This window comes from Canis lupus, chromosome 4 (genome assembly GCF_048164855.1).
Source record: "Canis lupus baileyi chromosome 4, mCanLup2.hap1, whole genome shotgun sequence".
Lineage (NCBI taxonomy): Eukaryota > Metazoa > Chordata > Mammalia > Carnivora > Canidae > Canis > Canis lupus.
This window is the reverse complement of record NC_132841.1, coordinates 85,026,318-85,052,436: the sequence shown is the minus strand read 5'-3', so window position 1 is coordinate 85,052,436 and position 26,119 is coordinate 85,026,318. Positions and strand designations below refer to the sequence as shown.

Here is a 26,119-nt window from a genome sequence, read left to right as displayed (position 1 = left end):
AATTATTCTTGCCAAATATCTTATTGTTTTGTCATTTTGTGGTTTATTCAATTCATTAGAACTCTAAGTCTAAATTAATCCATTTAGTCACTCTTTCTACAGTAAAGCTGCCAAAATGCAATCATGCCAAAAGATAAATTCAAGGTACTACACATTTACTGAATTCAACTCTGTTTCAAAAAAGTGTGAAGGTTTCATCCATTGCTATAATCATTATAAAACGTCCCAGCCTGCTCAATATCTGCACCATTCCTATAACTTTCCTTTTACTTTAACACTTTCATACTCTACCTACTGAGAAAATAGAACACATGAAGACGTGGTTTTTGCTGCTGTAAATGAACATGCATCTAAATTTTATTCATTTTCTCTTAGTTTCTTCCAGTTTCAGTGAAGAAAATGTAATTTCTCCATTCCCTACTTCTACGACGACCCTTGTACAATTACTCCTCCTCACACCTTCGAAGGATCATTTGCTATCAATGATCCTACCTATCAAAACATGAACAGGATTAAATATCTAGTATAAATGCAGTCAGAATAGAGGCAAAAGCAGCAAAAAATTGTCATCATATCAATTTTCCATTTAACAATAATATCTCCCTTCACGTTCACAGACAAATTTTAAAAATACTTGTTTACACTGAAATTTCTCAAAATGCGTTCATCTGCTCACTCATGAATCCTTTCCAAGGCGGTTACTTCCTTCATCAATATATGTATTCAGGTTTGGTAAGTGTATCTATATTATTCATGTCAATAAAGCCAACATACTTTCTTTTTTATGTTATTTGATTTTTCAGCAGCATTTGAAACTGCAGTTCTCCTTTATGAAATACTCATAATACTTGGCTTGCTTGATATTATTATTCTGTTGGTTTTACCTTTTCTCTTCACTTGACTGTCTCTGTAGAGAGATGGTGGGTGGGGAGGGCAGATGCACACTCAAGCTATATGACCTGTGGTGTTGCTAATACTGCATCAGTTTTTAGTCACTCCTATTCCTAGTGAAATAATATCCAGAAATGAGGATGAACAGCAGGGCATGAGTTATCTAGGCAACTATTGTGAAGATCAAGGAATGGAGGAAAGACAAAGAGAAAATATTATTAGAGAAAAGCATCTTAGGACGTAAAGAAGATAATGAAGTCCCTCAATTGATTTCATGTGCATCTCTTCTATCTTTATTACAATTCAGAGTTGCCCACACATAATACTCTAGAAGTAAATTTGCAATTACCTGGGAAGCTGGCTAAAAATGGTTGATGACTATATCCTGCCTTGGAGCTTTTTTTTTTTTTTTTTTTTTTTTTCTTGAGTAAATTTGGAATAAATCTAAGAATAGATATTTTAAACTAGTTCTATGGGTGATTTTCATGAAAATGGTTTGGAGACTCTAGTTTGAAAACTAAGTTTATGTTTATGTTTAACTTGCAGAAGATTATTGGAATGTTGTGATACCTTCTCAGTTACTTGAAACTCGTGTTAAGGGGAAAATAATAGTCTAATCATGTATTTCTAGGATATTGGAGCAAATCTTAGTAGTAAGGGAAAGGCAGATTTTGAGATTATTATAAGAAAAAGGCTTCTAAAATCAGAGACATAATACATTGAAACTAGTTTTTTTTTTTAAATAGAGATTCACATTCCCTAATATATTAGGGTAGACATAAAGAAATAGAAGGACATGATTATAGTCAAAATAGTGTTTGCATTTGGAGACAAGAGGGGCTGTCATTAGGATGGAGCACTAGGCATAGATTTAGAGGTGGCTGTCATAGCTTTATTTCTTGGTCTAGGTAGTGCTTACAAGGGTAACAATCTTTGTCTTTTCCCTGTAATAATTCTTTAAGTTTTATATTTTATATAGTTAGTTGCATATTAAAAATATTTATATAAAGACTTAATGGTTGACCATGGGTAAGAGCTTATAGTAGAGAAATCCATAATGCATCTCCAAGGAAATATCTAACTCAAATCTTGTAATCTTGATAATCAAAATGCATGCTTAAACTTTTGCAGCTTGATGATTTTTCTAAACTGTAATGTACTTTGAAAGAAACATATTGCCTAAAGACAGAAGGTCTCCCCAAATCATCATTCTTTTTTCTTAAGATTTTATTTATTTATTCAAGGGATATATATATATATATATATATATATATATATATAGAGAGAGAGAGAGAGAGAGAGAGAGAGAGAGAGAGGGTGGGGGGAGGCAAAGACGTAGGCAGAGGGAGAAGCAGACTCCCTGTGTGGAGCCCAGTGCAGGACTCAATCCCAGGACTCTGGGATCACACCTTGAGCTGAATGCAGATGCTCAACCACTGAGCCACCCAGTCATCCCTCAAATCGTTATCCTGTTGTGCTTTTAGTTCTGGTCGGGTTTGATTTCATAAATTTTATTTTCTTGTATGCAGGTTTTTGTTTTTTGAGGACTACATTCTGTCTTCATAATCAACAGGTTCTACTGAAAGGGATTTTAAAAGTCTCTTTACATTTTCAATAATTTATGAATGAGAATGAAAAAATAATATTTTAAATTATCAAAATCCATAAACAAACAAAAATTCATAAATAATAAAGGAAATGATCTGAGGAGAACCATCACTAGAAATACAAGTTATCACATGAGTTCAAAATCAGTAATGAGAAATATTTTATAAATGTCAGCAATGAGCAAGTTTATTAATAGTCATTAACTCTAGGAAACATATTCAGACTGGTAATTAATGTGTATTTACTCTTAAAAATTACTCAAGAAATGTTACACTGTGTGTGGAACTAGAAGTTAAATAAAAGATTAGAATCAAACAAATCTTAATGTTGAGAACCCTTTTGAGTAAGTGAGAAACTTTATATATTCATTCCGAAGCCAATTAAAACACTATGAAGAGATAAATTCCTTTAATACAGTGTATTCCCAGTTTTAGCATTCTTTGAACTTCATAATTGTCTTCATTATATTGTGCATTGCTTTACAGAGTCTAGTATCAGAAATAAAGCAAATTGTGTTGAATTCTGAAGCACTTTCCTCGTAGACTTAAAGATTAAATTTCTCTCTTATGGCTGCAGAATGAGTATTGCATTTTTCAGCCGGTTAATCCTTACAATCTATTGCCCAATCTCAATTCCCACAAAAAATAAAAAGCTTGTTAAAAGAAGATAAGAAGTTATCACCTCACTGAGGACTAATTCTTAGTTTCTGGAAAAAATCATATTCCAGTGAAATTCTCATGTAAATTAAATTAAAGGTAAAAATGCACTTAATAAACACAAGATAGTTCTAAAGAGATTAGTACTGCATTGAGATCACTACCATGTACCAGTTAACTCAGTTGGAGAATGTCGTTTATGAGGCCAAGACATTGGCCTCATACAGTTGCAGCACCCCATGGGCTAATTAATTTTGCTCAGAAGAAAGTTGTTTCCTCTTAACTGACTTCGATAGAGCAAACAGTTGCACAAACATGAGTCGTTTGTTGCAAATAAGGGGTGAAATATTTTAATATATTTGTATACGTCTGTGATTGTTAAGTCTTTTGGGCTATAGAGGTCAAAATATGATCTAACAAATGCTATACTCTTCTGCCTAGAAAATCAACTTACACTAAACAATGCACACAATTTCTTTCTTTCTTTTTTTTTTTTTTCACAATTTCATATAATCCACAGAGCCCTGGAGTCCATCCATAGGTTGCCTGCTGCTTAAGGTTCAGAGTAAAAATACCTGGAAAAAAAAATTCACTCAATAGAGGGAAAAAGTCAAAATTAGAACATCTATTAAGCTTGGAGTAGTTTTATTTTCATGTATAGAAAAGGCATATTAATTCATATTATTTCTTTTAAAACTATCACAAAGGTTATTGAAGAGTTACAACACTTCCGTGACGATCAATTGAAAAGCTACCCAAGGTGGCGATTTATTCATTTTGATTTATTTAATTCAGCAATTTCCCTTAGGCTTTAACACTTGAACAGATCTTAATAAGAAATGACTTTCTTGAAATTAAACAGTAGGAAACCAAAGCAGTGATAGAAATCCCCCAAGTATCCTCACAAAGAGTGGTCTCCTGACCTATCTGTCACTTATCTCATGAGAGTGTTAAATATGAAAACAAGGAGCATTATTATGAACAAACCTGTCTGCAATTTGTTCTCTGCTATCCAAACATCACCTTGCCTCTGGTCATCTACCAAAAATTTCTATCAGGAAATTAACTATTAATCAAGAGTGCTTTTCATTTCGTAATTAATACTTCAGTTTCCTAATTAGCAGGTAGATGTGGTGGGATGGCACGCCACAGTCTATTTTGACCTCCAAATCTACTCTCGTGGACTCCGAAGCCTAGAAATCCACAAGCTGTACTGTCACACTTCTTGCATCTGGGGTTTAAATGATCTCCTTCAAAAAATAAATAAATAAATAAATAAATAAATAAATAAATAAATAAATATAAATAAATAAATAAATAAATAAATAAATAAATAAATAATGAAAAAAAATAAATGATCTCCTTGGAACTCGGGTTCTGGGTGCTCTTTGACGATCAGGACAATTATATGACCCCCGAGTTCAGAATCTAGGTAAAGACTATTTCAAATCTGGGCCTCCAGATTGCTACTAAGAATCTTAGGAGTTCCAGCGTAGTTTGGGAGCCAAAAGAATTCAACAAGGAATCTGGGACATCCTGAAGGGAGAGAGATCTTAGAGTCAACAGCCTTCATTGCTCTTGTGAGTCAGCAGTTTCCAGATTCTTTGGTGTCTAAATGGCTCAAAAATGCAGCTTCCCCAGGCAAAACACACAAGTGGCTCAAGCCCGCATCGGTATTCTCTGTTTGCTAACATTTTACTGAGCGTACCCTATGTATCAGGCTCTGTTGCTAAAGTTATGAGTGTGTTGGGGAAGAAAAATAATTTTTCCTCTCTCCTTCTGGGCTCTTAGCTGAGACATCTGTAATAAAAGATGTATTAACAAGAAAAAAAATAGCAGCTCCTTTGGCAGGACAATTCTAGATGCTGTTCAAAGAGAGAGTATCCATACGGTCAAGCTTGGAGCCTGTCTTCTCCAGCTATTCCAATATTTATGTAAGAACCTAAATCCCTGCATTAACTTCACATCCTCTAACTTTACCACTTTATTTTCTCTTGTGCGCATCAAACACTAACTGATCACAGGACAGAGAAGCAAAAGAGAATAAACTAGTGATGGTGTAACACAGAATGTTGAGGTTGTGTGTTGTCTTCTCAGGCTGCCGTCACAGGACGCGTACATAACAGGACTGTATGGTCTAGACAACGTTTTATTGTCCCACAGCTCTGAAAGCTGGAGGTCCCAGATCAAGGAGCTTGCAGGGTTGGCTTCTGGGGAGACATCTCTTCCTGGCTTGCAAAAGACTGTCTTTTCTCTACCTTCTGTTCTCACATTTCCTTTGTGCATCTGCAGGGGAAAGAGGTTTCCGACGTCTCTTCCTCTTCTTAGGATTTCATTTAATCTTGTTTATCAACATAAAGGCCCTATTCTAAATATAGCCACATTGGAGATTAGGGCATCAATCTATGAATTTGGGGGGAGGAGAGCAATTGGATAACTTGTTTTCATACGATACACCATTTTTTTTTTTTTTTAAACTGAAGATTTAATTGGCTTATTGGGTGATTTACAATTGAGCAGCATCTTATCTAACATGTAGAGGGGAGCTCCACTGATCAAAATAAAACAGAGGTTTTGGTTTTGGGGATGCCTTGGTGGTTCAGTGATTGAGTGTCTACCTTTGGCTCAGGTTGGGATCCTGGGACCAAGATCCACATCAGGCTTCCCATGGGAGTTTTTTGTTTTGTTTTGTTTTGTTTTTTGGTAAGAATTAGGCCTTTCACAATTGTGGGAGGAGATGGGGATGCAAAGGTCTGGGAGGGGCTGTGGAAGACCAGAGGAGTCACCAGCCAGCCCATCTGAGAAGTCAGGCACATCTAGCTGGTGAGGTGGGGCTGTAGAGGGAAAGCAGGTGGAGGGATCTTTGGGAGGCTGTTGTCTAACCTGCCAGGTGTCTAGAAGACGGAGGACAGCTGTTGGTCAGCAGGGCTGGCAGTTGGGATGACAGCTGGATGATAAGTTAGGGAGAGTGAGGGTGAGCACAGCCTCTGCCTGTGTCTCTGCCTCTCTCTGTGTCACTCATGGATAAATAAATAAAATTTTTTTAAAAAGTTGTTTTAAAAGTTTAAATTCAAGTTAGTTAACATATATGTATTATTAGTTCCAGGGGTAGACAACATGTGGTGTTTTAAACCCACACACACACACACACACACACACACACCCTGTCAACCTGAGGTGTGCAAGAATAGAGAATGCTATCATAACTTACCCTCTTCCATGAATGACAATCATTGCTGTCAGTACAGTTGATATCGGAGAGAGTTAATTTTCTCTCTATGGTTGATGGCTATAATCTCTGATGCCTGGAAAAGCACCTGGTACTGAATATATGTTGTAATATATTTGTCAATATTGATTGTCAAATCCTCATCTTCCTATGTAAATTATTTTCCTTCTATAGCCTTCGAGAGCTTCCCTGCCTTTTCTTCTTTTTAATAACCTGTCAACATCTTACTAGAGACATATTTAAAAATAAAGCCATCATATTAGATTCACTTTCATCATTGACACCTGTGGGATAAGTACCAAAATCTAACACTGTGTCTTTCTTTTTATTTAAGAACCTGACAGTCTGCCCACAAACTACAATATCATTCCTCCTTTCCAATTGCTTTTGGAGACAAAATGAAACAAAAACTGGAGTAACATTTAATCCACCCGAGAATTTTGTTGGCTCTACTTGGAAAATATATTTGTAATTTATCACTTCTAACTACTTCTATTTCCAACACCCTGTTTAAACCCCTATAACTTTCTCTTTGGTGACAACCTCCAAAAAAAGCTTTTCCTGATACAGCTTCTGTCCTCTTCTAATTTCCTCTTCAAGAATAATCCTGTTAAAATGAAGTCCAAACATGTTACACCTTTCCAAAAAAGCCACATGGATTTCCTTTCTCACTCCTGCTAAAAGCCAAAACCCTTATTAAGTTCTCCAAGACCTTTCATTATGTGGCCCCATTAACACCCTGAATCCAGCCGGATTTACTGCCTGGACCCTGTGTTCATTCCACTCAGTCATCAAGGTCTCCTTGCTCTTCTGAAAACAAGTCACAGATGTTGTATTTGCTGATTCCATTACTTAGCGTTATACACTTGGCTAGCAACTCCATGTTCTCCAGGTTTTGTTGAAAAGCCATCATTCATTAATAATCTTTGTCCTTGTAAGAGTTGTTTTCTATAAGGAAAACATTGCTTACTTCCTAGTTATTATCTATGTTATTTGAATGCTATTTAAGATGGTCCAACTATATCTGTGCCTCCATTTGTTCTAAGTAAAATTCTAAATATCTAAAATGATAACTTTAATGCTAATTTTCTTTTACATGTTTACAAAATGTGTTAAAATTATGCAAAGAACCCAGGACTTACTTTCCATTTACCTTCTAGAGAAAACTCTATGCCAAGCTGACATAAGTATGTTAAGTTTAGACTTTGTTGGGACGCCTGGGTGGCTCAGTGGTTGAGGGTCGGCCTTCGGCTCAGGGTGTGACCCTGGGTCCTGGGATGGAGTCCTGCATTGGGCTCCCCGGAGGGAGTCTGCTTCTCCCTCTGCCAGTGTCTCTGCCTCTCTCCTCTCTCTCTCTCTTTCTTTCTCTCTCTCTCTGTCTCTCTGTCTCTCAGGAATAAATAAATAAAATCTTAAAAAAAAAGAAGTTTAGATTTTGTTTTTTGGTTAAAGCCTGTATTTTTTCTTTTAAAATATATTAGGCCTACTTTACATTTTTCTCTATTTCTCATCATGGGTCATAAAATGTGTTAATTTAATTATAGCCCATTAAAAAGGAGAATAAAACAAGTTTGGGATGAAGCATGTGGAAAAAAATGACTACAGAAACTCAAAATGCCAATAAATCTAACATAGATACAAATATTCACTAGATAAAAGCATATGGAGAATGGTATCTTTGTTTTAAAGAATTTAAGCACTATTTCTCTGTAATTAGAATGTCCAATGGGATATGAGAGACTTAGGAAGAATCCAGTATTAATGAATGTCACTTAAATGTTTGTGTCTCTTATATATAGCTATTTTATATCTCTGATCACTTGTTTTGTTATTGTTGAATATGTGGTGTTTTTACACCAGTTAAATAAAATTCAGCATCTATAGCTACATGGACGTTGATTTCTGGAAGAGGGTTTTCTGACTTGCTCTTTACCATTTATATGCTTTGAAGGCTATGTAAGCTTGAGTAATTCTTTATAATTAACAACGATTACCTTGGGTTTTGCAAAATTTTAGTTATGCAATGTACAAGAGGACTAGAGTGGTTAGAATAGGCATGTTGATAAAAAAAATACTTGCATCAATATTTGACAGTCTACATTTTAGCAAGGAGCTCTGGGCAAGAAAAGAATAAAATGATTCTGATTTTGTTATAACGGCAACAACTATAAAAATTAAAGCAGAGTTACTATCAGGTGAATTTTTTTTCCACTCGGGTATATATATGTTATGGAAATAATGCCATAGTATCTGCTAAAAATGGCTTAGCATTCTAATGAGATTTTAAAATCTTGTATGCTAATTTCCCTATATAACTTTGCATTTCTGTTTAGCCAAATAACACTTTGAACCCTTTAGTAAAAGAACATATTACATTAATCAGATTATTATCCATGATTTTTTTTCCTATTCCAACACTTAACAATTACATAGCATGTCCGTCTCTCATCTAGGGCCTAGAGTTGAAAAAAAGATCAGATAACAGATGGGGAATAACTTTTGGTGTTGCAGCTCAAAACAGATGAAGGAATAGAAATATCATTAATGGGAAATTTGCCAAGAGGAAATCAGTCTTGAAGAACTTACAAGATTTTATTGTGTTATAGTTACTTGACATTAGGGAATTTATATACATATAAATTATTAAATATATAATTATATAACCCTAAACCTATCTATATCTATACATACATATCTCTATCTATCTATCTATCTCTATCTATCTATCTATCTATCTATCTATCTATCTATCTATCTATGGTTTGTCTATTTGCCAATGATTTACTGCCAGTCTGAAATGTCCACCTGGAGAGAATACCATAACTGGTAATATACATCAAAGACCGAAGAAAAAATAGTAAGGAAGAATTGGGATACCAGAGCACTGAAATGTTTGAAGATCATTAAAGATGGGAGAAGACAGGGTTCTAAAAAACCAAACTGATGTCCTACCAATATGAGGAAAATTCACCCCTGGGAGTGAGGACCTGGGAGAAAAAAAAAAAAAAAAAATCCCTACTTACTTAGGAGTCAGGAAAGCTTGGACTAAGCCAGTGGACCAATCCAATATACTGACTCTAATTTGAAAATTTGTGTTTTAGAAAATGTAATTCACACCAATAGAAAGAGGTTTATTGTATACAATTTCTGGATTCTATCTATGTGGAATCAGCTAACAGCAAGTGCCAGTAATTTTAGTATCTCATCCTCTTGTGCTATAACCAAAGAGTGATTCTCATGAAACAGAGCTCCCCATCAATCAAGGTAAAATCCCTCAGGAGTGTTTCTTCTGACACTCAAGTTAGTGGAGGAAGTTTATTCTACCTAAAAAAGATTGGAGAGCATGGGATAATAGAGATAGATTTAACGGACTATGAGCATAATTTCTATTATTTAATTAGATAGATTTAACGGACTTTGAGCATAAGTTCTATTATTTAATTAGCAAACTGTTTTATTATATTCTGAGGAATCTGACTCCCTTTGCCTTTAGTTCCTAAAAGTTGATTATGATTAAGGCAAACTGACTTCTAACTCCAAATCACTTCCTCTGCTGACTGCCTACGGGGCAGCCATATTACAGTTTAATCCTAACCTTTCAACAAGAATCTTATTTCAATTTGATAGTCACACAGTTCATCACTATTTCATTTACCACTTGTGTAGAAGCATAATCACTCACTGGTATAGATGACTAAAATTATTCATGCTATTCCCTTGAAATTCCTACTTAAAAATATAGAGAAATAATCAGTGCACGTTTTATTGGCATAACCCTAAACCTATGTTTAATAAACATTTTAGCAAATCTAAAAATATCATGGTAGATAAGTTTGACACTTTTACATCCCTTTAAACTTGCAACCAAGCTTTCTTTTAAAAATGATTAAGAAAACAAATTAAAAGAGAAAAAAGAAGTCTCCTCTCAACTGAAGCGTTCTGGTTTACAGTTTATACAAGAAGCCACATTTAAACTCAATAAAAACCTGTAAGAAAAGCTCTGGAGATTAATCCTTAAACTATATCTATTGTATTAACAGATAAAAATAACTTCAAAATAGAGACTCTTCAGTAAGGGTTTCATAGATATGTAGAGCCCCTCACAGATGAGACACCAGAAAACAAACTCCTTTAGCTCTGCTATCAAAGATCTGAAGGACACAGCCAGAGGAGAAGTCTATCTCAACAAACCTACCACAGGTATCTTTCAAAGAAAAATCAGTATCTTAAAATGGAAAGAAAACCCTCATTTTAGATACTAAAATATGGCCTCTATACTTCAAACAGAAATATTTTATTTCTTTTCAGTTATATACAAATCCTTGGCTATTTCTACAAAAACGAACTAACTGTTCAAGAATTAGGGTCAGAGTATGATGGTTGCATTTTTATGGGAACTACCAAGAGGATGTCACAGTGCTTGTCTGAGCCTGATTCTATAATTCAAAGATTAAGCCAAGAAAAATTCTACCTAGGATGGAAAATCAAACCATCAAGAGATATCTAGGGATTCAGATAGTTTTCTTAGGAAGATGGAAAAATTATTATTTATTGGACCTAATAATAAAACTTGCAACTATTATTTTTATTTACTGGTGGGTAAAATTATGCCTTGTTTTATAATTAAAATCGTACATACCCTGATGTGCAAGTGCCTATCATATATTTCCCTGTCTATGCTTGCTAATGTCTCAATGACCAAAGCTTTTTTTTTACACAAAATATTCTAAGTAGGTATGGAATTACAATTTGTAAATACTGTGTAAAATAATTAATAATAAATACTGTGTAAAATAATTAATAATAGTTTGTTTTGTCCCAGTCATGTGAAAAAATATTTAAATCAATTTGGTTTATACCTTAGGAAAGAAGGTAAAACCACGAACTGGATGATGGATATGGAAAAAAAAGGCCTGAATAGAACTGATTCTAGAATAAAGGGCTAATGTGCCTGAGGTAACAAGCAAAGTTCTTTAGAGCAGGAGCCAACTTCCAGTAAGAATTTCTGTTTGTCACCTGTTGATGTTGTACCAAATCAATGTGAAATGCAGTTGCTTACAACAAGTGTCAGAAAACTACAACCTGAAAGCCAAATTAGATGCAAGGCCTAATTTGGTCTACCGCTGCACCAAGGCAGGTGTTCTGATTCTTAAATAGTTATAACACAGAATATTTTATATGTGTGACATGTGCAAATGATATAAAACTAAACTTCTCGTGCCCATTAATAAAGTTTTATTAAAACACAACTATGTTCATTCGCTTACTGTCCATGGCCTCTTGTTAAAAGAGGAAAGAATAGAATAAAAGATTAAAAGATAGAATTGAGTTATTGGAACAGAAATTGTATGACCCACAAAGCCTAAAACATTTGCCACCCTTAGAGAAAAAGTTTGTCTACCCCAGCTGTAAAATAATATTGGTATATTAATTTTTTGTGACACGTGCCATAGTTAAGGTCATCTACACGGCTACACTTATCCAGATGCTTGGCTGGTGCTAGTACATCTGTGATGGTCTCTCGAACTCCCTGACTCTGTGTTTTCTCTCTTGATATAGTAGTATTTCCTAAGATATTTGGTAGCATGAAGGCTAATTTCTAAAAGGGAACGTTTCTAGAGAACATGCCCCAATGTGCATGCGCTTATCACATATTTACCTTTATGCTTGCCATTTTTCTATCCATCAAAGCAAAAAAAAAAAAAAAAAATTGCCAAACTCAGAGTCAATGTGGGAGATGGCTAAACAAGGCCTGGATACTGTGAAGTATGGTCTAGAGGGACAAGCAATGTATGAGTCTCTAGTGCTACTTAATTGTAATGTATTCATGTTTCTATTACTTTCTGTTACTTATAAATAGTAAAAATATTTAACTAAAATTCAGTTTTAAAAATTCAATTTCAGGTCTCTTTTTTGAGTGCTATTCAATGTCCCATTGTTTCTACTGTCTTTCACTTATTTCCTTGTGTGTTTTGTGATTTTTTAACTATAAGCTTATTTTCCATGGAACTTTACCCATGGGGATTGTGTCGAGTATGTAGACTTCCTTCAAATGACTTGTATTTGTTTTGGACATGATTATTTTTTTCAACCAACCATATTGTCTGATTTCAGAATGAAAAACTCTTAAGGCTAGCTTATCATTATTAATTCTCAGGGAAAGCTTTTTCTTCCCACTTTGCTCTTCATTTTGAAGGAAATTGTTTTTTGTTATTATTATTATTTTTTGCTTTTTTAATTCAGCAAGAGTTGAGAGAAAGTGACCTGATGTTTAGTGCACACTTACCCTAAAGTTATAGTCATTTGAAGTCCCAATTGTATTTAGAAGTTCCACTAGAAGGCTTACCACCTTGAGCCAGTCCCAGAAATACATAAACAATGAAGTTCAATTTCCGTAGGTTTTATTTTACAATGTCCTTAGGGCAAGTAGCTTGTTCTTAAAATGCTATTTACCTCTCTTTCTTCTTTCTTGTTTTAAATTAGTTTTTGGTCTCAGGAATATTTATTTATTTATTTATGTATTTATGTATTTATTTATTTATTTATTTAGTTAGTTAGTTAGTTATTAATTTTTAGCTCCTTAATGAAATTACAAAGTTGGTTTACTTTTATTTATTTGTTCTTATTTATTTAATTTTTAAGATTCTATACAGGTTTTTAAAATACTTTTCAGTAGGAGATGGTCATGTATATATTCCAGCCTTATGCTGGAAACAGGAGAAGATTACTTCTTTTAAAAATGTTTCTAAATCAAATTTTATTTTAAGGGCTTATATAAAAGAAAAAAGAATAATTTTCAACAGAGTATTTACTTAGATTCAATTGTTATAAAGATTTTACAACATTACTTGAGGTATTTTAAAGAAAATCCCTGACTTTATATCACTTTACCCTATATATTTTTATAAGCGTCTTGTAAAACTATGGAGCTTTCCTTGCATCACCACAGTATCCTTTCCATGCATCACAGTATTAAAACTGTTTCAGGGATCCCTGGGTGGCGCAGCGGTTTAGCGCCTGCCTTTGGCCCAGGGCGCGATCCTGGAGACCCGGGATCGAATCCCACGTCGGGCTCCCGGTGCATGGAGCCTGCTTCTCCCTCTGCCTGTGTCTCTGCCTCTCTCTCTCACTGTGTGCCTATCATAAATAAATAATAAAAAAAAAAAAAATTAAAAAAATAAATAAATAAAACTGTTTCATATCATCTAATATCATGTTCATTTGAAAATGAACATGTCATCTCAAAAACTGACTTTTTGTAGCTTATTTGAAACAGAATCAATGTTCATATTTCTTTTTTTATTTATTTTTTATTTTTTAATGTTCATATTTCTATGTATTATATCTCTTATGTCTCTTTCAATCTAAAATTGCCTCCATTTATTCCTGCTTGCTTGTTGAAGATAATTTTTTCTATTAAAAAATATATTTTTTTCATGCACTTTTAAACGACTTCAATCCTGCTTTTGTGTTTCTCCATATCTGTTCTTATAGAAATCACCATGGAGGTTCACCTGGGTGGCTCAGTGGTGAAGTGCCTGCCTTCAGCCCAGGGCGTGATCCTGGGGTCCCGGGATCGAGACCCACATTGAGCTCCCTGTGAAGAGCCTGTGTCTCCCTCTGCCTGTGTCTCTGCGTCTCTTTCTGTGTATCTCATCAATCAATAAATAGAACCTTAAAGAGAGAGAGAGAGAGAGAGAGAGAGAGAGAAATCACCATGGAATACATTTTGCCAGTCCCATGGGGATTTCTAATTTCCCATCTTGCCTGACCTCTCAATAGTAAATGTGCATTTATATAGAGACTGATCAACAATCATCCAATCATCCAACAATCAATTGATACTGAGTGAAAAGCATGAGGTGAGTATAAAGATCAGAAATCACAAAGCAGAAAATATATTGAAAACAAGGAATAAAGTATCCTCAGGTAAATATATTGTTGTGCAAACATACAACACCCCATGAAATAAATTTAAAGTGCATATTTAATATAAAAGTTTGATATTTTAAGAAAATCACCTTTTTGAATGTGGACTTTTTGTTTTAATATGTGTGAAAGATACCATATTACATAACTGTGAGGCATTGGTAGTAGCTAAATCATTTGTGGTATTTATAAAAGGCTTATTATGTACACAATACTTAGTACTGATAATAGAAGTCACATTTATTGAAAAGTACTAATGGATTCACTCATACTTATGAATAATCCAACAGTTAATAACTATTTCCTCCTTTCCAGGGTCCAAAATGTTAATGAATATATGGATGGTTGCACAGGTATTGAGTGGAGGAGATAGCATTTGAGCCCTGGCTGGACTGTAGCATGTCTTCTTTCTGGGGAATCTTAGCTTGTAAAAACACTTCTAATTAGAAGAAAATATCAATAATTCCTTGCAGTATAGAACCATTTTTTTTTTTCTTACTTGAAAAGGAGCTAATTTCCAGAAAACCTTTCTAATTTACCCAGGGTTTCTTAAATGGCTATTGAAGAGAAAAGTTTTTCATCTTCTGGTATCAGCTCTGCATCCTGGCAGATAAAATAAACTAGTTAGGTTTGAGTAAATTAGTCTTGGAGCAGAACCATTCTTAAAGAATATTAAGATAATGCACAACGATTTTTGCTTAGATGTGATTCTTTGATAACATTAAATTTAACTATCACACACACACACAAAAAATGACTCCAAATCACTTAACTATTTCCACACAAAGTCTTCTTCCAAATTGAGCTAAGAGATAAGAACTTTGTTCTTTGTATTGATGACTTTATGAACACAATGTAAGCCTCATGTGTTCCATTCTTTCAATTACCACTGCCTTTCTTCCTCCTGATTTCTTCCCCAGTGAAAGGAAAATGTAATACAACAATGAACATGTTCAAAATTTAACTGCCTTTACATCCTTTGAACCAAAAGTGATTTGAGGAATAAAGAGTTTTTGACATGCAATTTAAATCTACCCTAGATAAGTGAATTGACTAGGGAGAAATTGTTTTAGGAAAAACCAAGGTCAATGAAAATGGGAAGCACATTAGAAATATTTGAAAGGAACTTTCTCCATTATTTGTTCTATATTATTGTGATTTGTTAAATGCATTTCTTACTTTTATTTTTTAATGCAAATACATTTTATTTGAAATAAAAAAAATGCTTCCACAGCTCAAGGGTCACTTGGAAACCAAATTGCTTGACTGTATTACTGAACAAAAACAAAGCTGAAGCACAAACCTCTTCTTTTTTTTTTTTTTTTTTTTCATTTATTTATGATAGTCACACAGAGAGAGAGAGAGAGGCAGAGACACAGGCAGAGGGAGAAGCAGGCTCCATGCACCGGGAGCCTGACATGGGATTCGATCCCGGGTCTCCAGGATCGCGCCCTGGGCCAAAGGCAGGCGCTAAACCGCTGCGCCACCCAGGGATCCCAAACCTCTTCTTTTTTGACATGTATTTGGAGATAGGTAGGAAGACACTGTTGTTGTTTTTTTTTTATAGTTTTGTTTTATTCTTTGCTTTTTTGTTTTAAACTGACCTTCCCTTAAGGCCTGCTCATGGAAATGTAAACAATATAAATAAATTGACCATTAGCAGTTATCATATCATAACTCTGTCGCCTGTGTATGCTGAGATCACACATATACCTGCCAATATACCTGGGAAGAATTGCTACATCAGAGCTACATTTGAGTTTTCGGCAGGCAGGCCTGAGGAAGAGTGATCTGGAACAAGTTTTATATCCTACTTAGAACAAACCACTAGTATTCCCTAAAATAACAGGTTACCGTACAAAGATATGGCCTGGAATGTACCCCTTTCACTTTGGTTCATCTTCAGTTTTATTTATTTATTTATTTATTTTTTTTCATCTTCAGTTTTAGTTTGTAATTTACAGCTATTTGATTCATTTGCTTATAGCACAATCCCACCACAACGTATTAAAACACGAGATACCTATTATTGCTTCAACATCTGCATTTTTCAAATTTCATACTCTACTATATCCCTAGTATGTCAGTAGTTCTTGGATAATAAAAACATAATAATAATAAATGGGTAAAACTCTTATACCAATACAGCTCGAGATCTATAAGTGTAATGGTACTCGATGGGAAAGAGACAATGAGAAAAGAGAAGAAAGCAAACACTTTCATGTACAGGGAATGTGGTTTAAGGCCCTGGATTTTTGAATACAAATTCCCCAGAGAAGTTTGCTGTAATGGAATTTCCAGAAAACTTCCTTTGTTCCCATAAATGGACTTGAGAAGCTCAATCTAAACTTTTGAAAACTATAGTTATGAGATGTCTATATTTTTTTTTTTGAGAGAGAGAGAGAGAGAGACATAGAGGGAGGGAGAGAGAGAGAGAGGGTGCATGTGCAAGGGGAGAGGCAGAGGGAGAGGGAGAGAGAGAGAAAGGTAAGCAGGCTCCTTGCCACCCATCACAGAGCTCCACACGGGGCTCCATCTCACGACCCTCAGGTCATGACCTGAGCTGAAATCAAGAGTCAGTCATTTAACCGACTGTGTGACCCAGATGCCACCAGTTATGAGAGGTTATAAATGATGATCAAAGCCATTGGAGGGAGAAGGATGAGTGTGTCTTCCATTCAGCTAGTTTATAGAGTAGCTTCTTTAGTGGTTGATGTTGAGTAAAAATCACTGACATACCACAAGCACCCTGAAGGACAGGGTAAAAGAGTACTGAGCATGTTAACCACCTATATGGTAACAGGACTTCGAGGCGAGGAAAGTTTTTTGACAGTAAAACAACTCAGGATAATACATCTCTCTCTTCATCATTAAATGTAGCAGAATTTTTAAAAAGTGACAAGTAGATATAGTGAAAACAGAAAATTACAAGGCAGAGAACACAAGAGAACCAAGGCAGTGCTACCGGATTCCATGAGGTGGGATAGAGTATTCCATGAGGCTAGAAAATCTGTTAACAAAAACCCTGGAAAACTATCGCTATTGTTTATAAATCACTTGCTCATCATATGACCACATGTTGAATCCTTTTATCCCACGTACTGAAGAGTCCTTACATTCGTACTTATTCTGCATTTCTTCACCAGTCTTGTTTCAGTCGATATGGCCCAAAGCCTTGAATATAGTGTCTGACAGTTTGATAGTTGTCACTAGTCACTGTCCGGTACTCATTTTCTGCATGCTCTATGATTTTCATCAACTCCTTGGCAGTTTGGACTTCATTCGAAACAGTCACTGAATCCCCTACATCTTTCTGACTAATCAACTGAACATCGCCATCTTCACACCGGAGAATCTGTCAGGTGCTCCAGCGATCTAGGCTGTCGGTGCTGTGAGGGTGAACTTCCATGCTGATGACCAGCAACCATTCCAGAAATCTTTAGACCGAAACTAGTGGCTTTCAAAAAAAAAAAAAAAAAAAAAAAAGAAACTAGTGGCTTTCGATACAGCCGACAATGGTCTGTTGCCCATCTAGAGTTTTAGCATCAAGAGTACAGAAGCCATTGAAGTAATGACCTTTCACAGAGACCCTTAAATCACGGTCACAGGACTCTCTCTAAGACTTCCTACCTCCATCCATGCCCCCCGGCTGCGTGGGTGTCTTTTGCTTCTTTCATAACTGATCAAACTTAAAGGAAATGTTTCTTGGATCTCAAAACCTGCTAGTACTCAGGTCACTGTGTTCTCTAAGTAAGACTTGATCTTCATATCCTTCTATCTTCTCAGCCATGAACTGGTGCAAATGCATGTGCTGCCCTTTCACTAAGTAGACTGTCATTTTGAAGTAGTAGCCGGACATCCTCGAACACATCATTAAATTCCCCTGGGGATGCATGAGTGAGGATTTCAGCAGCTTTGTGCACCTTCTTTTCCTACGACACCAGATTTTCCAAGTTGGTGGGATTGGGCTGCTCTTGAATTTCTTACTTTTAGAAAGAAAGTGCTTACTCCTTAAGGATATTAACCTCATTGTATAGTATATGTGTCAATAGTTAACTTAATAATAGACACTTAACTGAGTATCTATTACTTTCCCCAGAATGGGCTACACTCTGAGGGTAGAGAGATGAGTAAAGGACAGTGTCTGTCATGACTTAATTTACTTAAGTTCAAATAAACTTTACGGACAATGATGCCTTAGCAAAAGGCTTCTTGAACATTTACTAAATGCTTGAATAAATCAAGAATAAGGGAAAAGTATTCAGTCTAATATTAATGTTTGCAGTAAAGTTTATTTCTTTATTTCAGGAGAGAAGATATATTCCTCAAAAATAATCTTGGTTTTATTTGCTCCAATAGCCTCTGTAAAACATCTATTATTATATTTGTGTTCAGTTGCTCATCATCCTCATTCTCCTTAACTATAATTTTACCCATTATCCTAAAATCTCTAGAATATATTTCCTGTCTGTATTTGAACCATTGTGTGTGTGTATGTGTAAGACAGAGAGAAAGAAGTTGAATGATTAATTCTATATATATGATAATTGTATCCGGAGAAATGGGGAAAACTTATAAAGAGCCCTTGAATAATAAAGTCAACATTTGAAGCAAAGCAAGCCCCAGTTAGAATTCCTTTAGGGAAGATAAACGTCTTCTAAGATACTATTTTCAGACAAAACTGCAATTAAATGGCACCAATATTTCAAAGAATCAGGCATAGCATCTCCTATATTGTAAATGGACTTAAAATCAATCTAAAATCCAAAAAAGTCTTGATGAAGCTAGTTCAAGTTAGGGGAAGGAAGGAAATAGAAAAGTAACACTCTAGTCTTATATTTCATATTTTTATTGTCCTAATCTTCTATATTTAGGATATTTTTATGTCACCTTTTTTTTTTTTTTTTTGGCTTTTTTTTTTTTTAAATTTTTTATTTATTTACGATAGTCACACAGAGAGAGAGAGAGAGAGAGGCAGAGACACAGGCAGAGGGAGGAGCAGGCTCCATGCACCAAGAGCCCGATGTGGGATTCGATCCCGGGTCTCCAGGATCGCGCCCTGGGCCAAAGACAGGCGCTAAACCGCTGCGCCACCCAGGGATCCCTGTCACCTTTTTTATGTCCCTGAATTCTAATCCAAACTTTATAATGTATTATCATTTATCTCATAGGATTATGATAAAATGATAAATATCATGTATAGTCTGTTTCAAGAATTAGAATCAGTTATAACATTTTTTAAAAATTGAATAAATAAGGAATATTTTTGCAAATAGCAAGTTTGAATTTTTAAAAGGTTTTATTTATTTATACGAGAGAGAAGAGGTAGTGACAGAGAGCATGAGCAGGGAGGACAGGGAGAAGCAGCCTCCCGACCCAGCAGGGAGCGCAACATGGGGTCTGATCCCAGGATCCTGGGATCATATCCCAAGCCGAAGGCAGACACTCAACCGATGGAGCCACCCCAGTGCCTCCTGAATTTTTATGCCCAAGGTTTTAAATATTTAAAGCCATTTATGTCTAAATGCTTTTAAATGTTTTTAATGTTTCTTAATCCTAAAAGTATCCTGTAATTACCTTTAAAATATTATATAACAATATTTTTTAAAATAATGAGATGGAAACAGCTTCTTTTACTCTTCTTGAAGAATGGTTTTTTTATATTGTTGTAACTATGAACCATACACACAAAAATACAAAAATCCCTTTTTAATAATCCCCATTGGCATTTCACATTATTTGGTTTTTAGAAAATTATCATCATAATGAATACATTTCTAGTCAAAAACATCTGAACAGTGTTTAATGAGGGAAGACGCTCTGTATTCCACTGTTGAGTTTATACACAAAGGACATGCTGTGCTCTCACATGGAAAGGAGAATACCATGACAAAATATCCTCTCATATCTTAAATTTCCAAATTCCTGGAACTTCTTGTGGTTTTTGCTTTTACAGATTTTTTTTTTTGCTTTTATAGATTGATATTTTGAATATTTGAGATGAGTGGTGTGAGAGAAGCACAGAGATTGATGCCTTTAGAGCTAATTTTACATAAAGATGCAAGAAAAGAAATCAAGAGGTATTTGTTCCACTTAAAATTTAAAATAAATGAGTGAATGGATGAATAAATAAGAATACGTGCATAATGAATAAATAAATAAACGGATAAAAGAGAACTGTCTTGACATTAACCACTCCGGGTGCGTGGTAGACAGTAGCTTTAGGCCGGCCGAAGCAGGACACTGATGAGACACCTAAAGTTGGGATCATTCAAACAGAATGTATTGCAAAAGACTTTTTTTTTTTTTTTTTTTTTTTTTTTACAAAGAGTCATGTGATCATGTGATCAAGAGGCTGCCACTACTCCCAGGCCCAAGGGAACAAGGTAGAGAAAGTCACACAAGGAAGCCCCCTTTGAGTGGAGCTGGATACATGGGTCAAGAATAGAGCCACAAAGAGGCAACCTCAAGTGGTGGTGGGTAGGGACACTCTGCTCTCACTCCGCTTTCTCCCCGGGATCCTCTGCCAGGGAGATCAAATGACAAAGCAACAGATACACAGCAAGGGCATAGCCCATATAGGTCAGCTTCCTGGGCCAGAGAGCTGAGTTTACAAACGTGGGGTGTGGATCTGGAACGGCCAACAACAAATACGTAGCTCAGAACACACTAGTATATTTTGAATGGACAGATAAGGGATGGCGAGTTCTCATTTGTTGTAGACAGTGTGTTACCAAATATTGGGGAGAAACTAGTCATTTATTTTTCAAGGTAAATAAATGTATGAGATGTTTTATTTCTGTATAGGAAATTATCATGATCAATATTTTAGTGGAATGTTATCACTATTAACATTAAAGCATTTTTAGGATTATAAATAAATTCTATGTTTATAAATTAAGGGATATATATATCATATATATCATATATATATATATATCACACATATATATATGATTTTCTTGAGGTTTCTAAGCTAATTTCACATATGTTTCTATTTCTTTTGACGAAACTGCAAGATCCTTTACCCATTGTTTTAAGATAATAACATTAAAATTGCTACACAAGGCAAGGACGTTTGCCATAGCAGTGCTGATTAGAAATAATGTTTTTAAAATTGTCAAACGATGAACAATGTGACTTCCAAAATTCAATGAGGGGACTCCTGAGTGGCTCAGTGCATTAAGAATCAAGTCGTGATTCCGGCTCAGGTCATGACCTCAGGGTTGTGAGACTGAGCCCCATGGCTGGCTCCCAGCTCTTCAGGGAGGCTGCTTCTCTAACTCTCTCTCTGCCCCTAACCTCATTCATGCTCCCTCTCTCTCTCTTTCTCAAATAAGTAAATAAATAAATAAATCCTTAAAAATCAATGAGGTATTTTGTACATGTATAAAAATTTGTAGCAATTTGTTTTTCCTGAGTCTGTCAATATTGGTCCAACTTGCCAAAGTGTAGCACACTTTAATATACAGCTAATTATAATCACAACAGAGCTTAAAGTGAACCAATCAAGGAAATAAATGTGTTCTGTAAATTAATGGAAAATGGAAAAATTATTATTGAACACGTTGCAAAATTCTCAAATTTATGTAATTATGTTTTCAGATAAATAGTATTTGTGAGAGGCAGATATCATTGGATAAATTCAATATGCATGATCAAACACCTATAGATGATTCTCTAAGATACAGGATCAAATTTGAAGTGATAGACTATACAAAATAAGATTATATTATAAAACAGTTACTAAACTGGTGTATGTCTGGTGTGTGGTATATATACACATTTGGCTTTCCAAAAGCATATTCTGGACGACTTTTAAATGACACAAATATTAAATAAAATGGAAAGTTGCACTATACTTTTTATCTTTTATTAATAGAGGCAGGAATTTTTTTACATTTCTAAGAGATTCTCAAACCAGGAAGAGGACCTTAATTTGAATTATATTCTGTGGAGTGCATCGAAACTTTTCAATGAAATTTGTTCCATTTGAAGTCAAGAAAGTAGTTTCTTGGGTAGCATTAATAATACTGGCTGTTCTTCAGCTCCTACCTTACAGGCCAATTCTTTCAATTGTACAAGCAGAAAGATTTTGTTAAGTGTCACTCTAAATTACTCAGGATATTTTAAGTTAAATTAGCTCCTGATCCTTTTCAAAGTTTGCTTAGCCTCATGCATTTTACCCATTCTAAAAGTCATCCTCTCTGTTATTGAATATTATACAAGTCATTTAGGTAACAAATTCAGTAATATGTTGGCAAAATATGGAATTCCAGGTTTATTAACTTTTTAATTGAACAAGAGAAGTTTGTAATGAATGAAATCAGAATGGCCGGTATTTTTTTATACCCAAAAGAACTGAAAAGTATATTTCTTTAAACTCTGCTGCTTATATCCAACAGTTTGATAACTTGAGTATTAAACAATGAATATTTTTAAATAAATTATTTTAGTGTTATATTTCCATTAAGTTTTGCTTATACACTTATATATTTCTTTTTATAATCATCTATATCTTGCTCAAATTAAAATAAAAGTGAACTTCTAAGTGTAAAAGGGGTGAATGTACAAAATTCTATTTTAATAGCCCAGTAACAAATTGGTAGAAAATATTATCAAGGATGCAGTTAAAATGGTTTAGCTTGATAAATAAACAAATACAGAAACATTCACACTTCTCTGAATATTTTGATTCAATTTTCATCTTTACATAGGAGAACGGAAATGTTGAATAACAATTGCTTATTACCACACCATGACTGCTGGATTTATTACATGTGCTTTCACCTAAGGCCAATCAAGTTTGCTGGAAACTTCTATATCAACAGCATCGTATAAACCTCTGCTCTCTGAGCTTAGACTCTAAGCCATTTAAGATTTTTCGTAGTGGCAGGCTGCATTGGCAGTTCGTACTTCTCAATGCTTGCTTTTATCCTATTCCGTTACCATTGCTAACGCTATTCTTCTTTGGTTCCACTTGTGATTGCACCGTATTCCTTTAAAAAATCATTTGTGGACTCTACAGATTGCAATTTTGAAGTGTCTTTGAGATTATGTTTCTAAAGAGTCCTGGGATCCATTTCCTTTAAATGACAGAATTTTAAGTGTGACTGACATATGAGACCAAGAATTAAGTAAATGAAAGCCTGCAGGAAGCAGTCCAGGCAGGAGGTCTTGCCCTGTAATGGAGGGAGATCAACCAAAAGGAAAGCATGATGCTGGAGGATGGGAAAGAGGAGGCTGAAGGGGTCTGAGAGGGTAGAGAACGTAGTACAGTAAACAGCTCTGTCTTTATAAGCAGGAAAATACGAAGCCCTGGAGGAGTTTCCAGCAGGAAGGTGACATGGTCAGGTTTGCATTTTAAAGTATCACTGATTAGATTATGTAGATCAGATTACTGGGAACAACAACAAAAGTGCCTATAAATTGAACAAAAATGATAGATTATTAAAAAAAAAAAAGATAGATTATTACAAAAAAAAACCCATAAGCACAGTTTGGGAATCTAGACAAATAAATTATTTCTTGGTTTCTATTGCTTAAACCAGATAATCAATTAAAAAATACTATACATTTTCCTCACTAAGATGAATGGGGTTATATATACAGACCTACTTTAAGAATATTTTCATTCATTCTGAATAGCTTGAATTGAGAGAAAATAGTAATTTGTTTAAGGAGATCAATTTAGGTAGTGGTGGCTAAAACTTTCGGGGACAGAACTGAAATGGAGAATTTTGACTAAGAACATGATTCAATGTGCAAAAGTAATTTATGATGTGGAGAAATTAAATTCAATACATTGGAAAGTCTAAATCCAAATATAGGCTATGGGAAAACCATTTTAAAGTAGTAAAGAAAAACAATCCATTTCTGAAAAAAATAGTTTTTGTAGGGAATACTTTAAAAATATATATTGCAAATAAAATAAAATAAAATAAAAGAGTGTAATGAGCTCCTATGGATCCACCACTCCGCTTTAATAATATTCAACCCACGGCCGGTATTATTGTATCTACACACCACTTACTCCTGGGTAAATTTGAGGCAAATGGTAACAGCATATTAATTTGTTGTGAATATTTCAGTGTGCCTGAAATATTCACAAATGGCAAGAATCCCTCTTTTCCAACATAGGTAGCATCAGAAACTTACTCTCCCCCAAATCCCCAGGAATTCCTTGATCTAATATTACATGTCCAATCATGTTCATGTTGTTTCTCTAATTAAAACATAAATATTCATTTTCTTGGCTAGTCTCCATCTTAGTTTGAATTTGAACCCCAAAACTTCCATACTCTAGTCTAGATGCTTCCAGGAACTTTTACTTTTACTTCAAGTCTAAGTATTTTACTTGAATGTGTCTTCGTGCTGGAAACACTAGTGTAACCTCCCAAGAAACACATAATGCTCTGTCATTATGTAGTTTCACATCTTTTTATTTGTTGTTGATTCCAGGAATTTTCTTGGATTATACTTTTTAGTATTTGTTCTATTCCATTTATTTCATTTTCTTCTTCAGAGAGGTATATTATGTGTATTTGGTTTTATCTTCATTCTAATTCCTTTTTTTTAAAGTAGGCTCCATGCCCAATGCAGAATTTGAACTCACAACCCTAAGATCAAGACCTGTGGTCAAGAGTGGGATGCTCTACCAACTTAGCCACCCAGGTGTCTCCCTTCTAATTTTTACCTAAGTTCATTTACTTCTGTTTTCATGTTTTTATTTTCTCTGATTTTTATTGTATACTTCTGATCTATGTTGTTGGCTCATGACTTCTGTCATTTCCTTTATTTCTCTTCATTCATTTCAAAATATGAGGCTGTATTTTTCACGTGCTTGTTAACATGAATTTCTAATGCACCTTTTTCATTTGTAAGAGGCTAATCTCTTCCTTCTTTTTCTTTTTTTCTGTAGCTTTTAAAGGACAAAGCCATAATCTTTTTTCACTGCTCTGGGATGCATGAGATGAATTTCAAGTACTTCTAAGAGAAAGGAATGGACCAATATCACTTTTCTAGGGTCATCACCCTCAGGTTCCCTGTCTTCTCCTTTCCCGTGGATTAAAACAGTAGGATTCACCTTCTGGAGGTATTAACCATCTCATCTGAACTATCCTAATTCTTTGCTCACTATGTGGTCCAATTGGGGATATTCTCCTCCTCAGCTTGACTTGGGAGAGCTCTGGGGTTCCTTAGTTTCTAGGGTTCATGCCCATAAATACCTCCACTACTTGAGCACTAGCGACTTTCCTTTATCTTACTGCATTCATTGGGCATTGGAAGCGTCAAGTGCTATCAACCTCCACAACCACCAGTTTCAGGTGCTGTGTTAGGATTACTCCCTGAGTCTTACAGTTGTACATGATGATGATGTTCACTGCTCAGCCATTAAGAGCTATCCCATGATTTTCTTCCATGTGACTTTTTTATAACAATTGTTCTTATAGCTATTTGTGTTTATCTCAAACCATTTATGTTTGGGGACCAATGGGAATGAAAATATGTCAGCCACTTTGGATGTAGGATTTATCTTACTTATTGTTCGCTTTTTTTTTTTAATAATGAAATTTTTTTTTAAGATTTTATTTATTTATTCATGAGAGACACACACACAGAGAGAGAGAGAGAGAGAGAGAGAGAGGCAGAGGGAGAAGCAGGCTCCATGCAGGGAGCCTGATACGAGGCTCAATCCCAGGACCTCTGGATCAGGCCCTGGGCGGAAGGCGGCGCTAAACCGCTGAGCCACCCGGGCTGCCCTAAATAATGAAATTCTAATATATTAACAAAATATACCACTATC

At 35.0% G+C, this 26,119-nt stretch overlaps 1 protein-coding gene and 1 pseudogene across 6 annotated transcripts in view; both read right to left on the bottom strand.

Annotated features, from left to right (window-relative positions):
- Nucleotides 1-26,119, bottom strand: part of CDH18 (cadherin 18) — a 943,171-nt gene that overhangs the window by 592,554 nt on the left and 324,498 nt on the right. The window lies entirely within an intron of this gene.
- LOC140631445 (F-actin-capping protein subunit alpha-1-like) lies at nt 17,467-24,529 on the bottom strand (annotated as a pseudogene).